Source organism: Acyrthosiphon pisum, chromosome X, assembly GCF_005508785.2.
Source record: "Acyrthosiphon pisum isolate AL4f chromosome X, pea_aphid_22Mar2018_4r6ur, whole genome shotgun sequence".
NCBI lineage: Eukaryota > Metazoa > Arthropoda > Insecta > Hemiptera > Aphididae > Acyrthosiphon > Acyrthosiphon pisum.
In genome coordinates this window covers 103358082-103360448 of record NC_042493.1, presented here as the reverse complement: position 1 = coordinate 103360448, position 2367 = coordinate 103358082, and positions in this window count along the sequence as shown.

Below are 2367 nucleotides of genomic sequence, written 5' to 3'. Positions count from 1 at the left end.
TCTGTCACCAGGCTGTATCTCATGAACCATGAAAGTTAGAAAGTTGAAATTTTCACAGATTATGTATATCTGTTGCCGCTATAACAACAAATACTAAAAATCCTAGAATATATAATATAAGTAGTGTTGCCAACATGTCTATAGCTGATGATGGTACGGAACCCTTCGTGCGCGAGTCCGACTCGCACTTGGCCGGTTATTATTTGTGTATTTCTTTTTACGACCCTGGATCAAACTGTGCAATAATAATAATAATAGTAATAATATTGGTCTACGAGGTTGGTCGAGGTTGATCGGGCTGGTAAAAACGCTACTAAACAGAAGAACTAAAATTGTTTTGAAAATGAATGCAATTCATGAGTACATTCAATTTTTACATTATGAATTATGATTGTGAATGCATTTATTTCACAAACAAATATGAATGGAAATTGAATGTAATTATGCATTTTTTTTTTAATCACATGGAAAATATATTATATTTTTAATACCAAAAAATAAAAGTGTTACTATGATACATTTATATTTACAGTATAATTAACATAGACTTAAGAAAATACTTTTTATACTTACTTTATTATTTAATTTTATTATATAGATATTTATTGTAAAACAAAAGACTGTTTTACATTTTACATTTTATTAATTTTATATGTTATTGTTATTTCTTACAATGTTACTATGATACATTTATCTTACCAGTATAGTTAATGTGGACTAAAGACAAGTCTTTCTATACTTACTTTATTATATTATTTAATATTTATTCATTATTGTGAAACAAAAGATGTTTCTCATTCATCGCATTAGTAATTTGTATAACATGTTAATATATATCGTTCTAAATTATAATTATAATTGTTATTATATTTAATATTTTATTTATTTATTTATATATAATATTGTTAATGCAGTTAATGTTTAAAATGTTTGTTATTTCAATTTGCTGTACCTACCTCGTTTATTGATATGGTTCATGTAATATATAAAATGCCTTGTTAAACACAAAAAATAAATTAATATATTATGTTATATTCACATAAAATAAAACATTTTTTTACATGAATGTGGTTAAGAATGCATTCTTTTTGAAAAATTGAATGTTGAATGCTAATACATTCAATTTTAAGCTCTATGAATGTGAATGTGAATGCATTTATTTTTAGAATTAATTTTTTGAATTTGTTCCAAACCCTGTACATTCGTAATAAAAATAATAAAAAACGTTCAATGTCGTATACGACATTAGATAGTGCCGCTCAAGAAATGACCGCTTGGACGGCAAACGACAAGCCGTATTTTTAAGGCCTGACTCCCACGGCGCGTGGCGCGGCTCGTGGCTCGTGGATCGTGGCTCGTGGCTCGTGTTGGCTTATAGTACCAGTGGACGCGCCGTATACGGTACGTTAGAGACCACGGTGACGCGGCGGCAGCAGTCTCATATAATAATTATCAAACTGTACAATAAAAATAATAATATTATTAGTTGGTCTGTGAGGTTGATCGGGCTGGTAAAAACGCAACTGAAACAGACAAACTAAACCGAAAAATTTGATACTAGAGTACCAGGGACTCATGGTCTAATTCTAATCGTTACTTTTCTTCAGTTTCGGCAGCTGTTGCGACGACGCGCGGCAGCAGTCGCTACTCGCTTGACGGCGATCGCGATCATAGCATACCTGTTACATTCTGTGACATGGAAAATATCGTCGCCTGCTACAATGTTTCTGCAATTATATGAGCCAACTGAGTACAAATAAGCCGTCGAGCGTCGTTTTTAGCAAGTTTATCATCCGAAAAAACTCTCATGACGATCTCAACCTTAGGTGCGATAAAAATTGAATAATATAATTTGTATACCAATATTAAAAATCATGGAAATTACTGATGGAATAAATTTTCCATAAAAATTAATGTAAATAGAATTCAATAGGTAGATTAATTACTACTATTAATTTATGATTATAGTATATTATAATCAATGTTACTGCTAATGTGTACGTTGTACGTACAATTTTGATTTTACGAACAACTCGTTAACTGAAAAACTTGGATAGCTAACAAAATCATACAGTTACACACCGTCGTGCAGTTATTATTATTTTTTTTCTTTTTACTTAGTTCGCGCCACGACCGTGGCGCTGGATATAATTAATATAATCCTAATAAATTGTTATTATTTACATTCAATTAATACTAATGAGTAATAACTAATATTATACTGATATTTTAGATATAATCATAATAATAAAATAAAATAAATAATGCTAACATAATGAATTGCATTTATTGATTTTTATTTTAATAGATAATACCAATATGTTGCTATTTAGATACTTTAAAAAGCCCTTCTTTGTATTTGTTTAA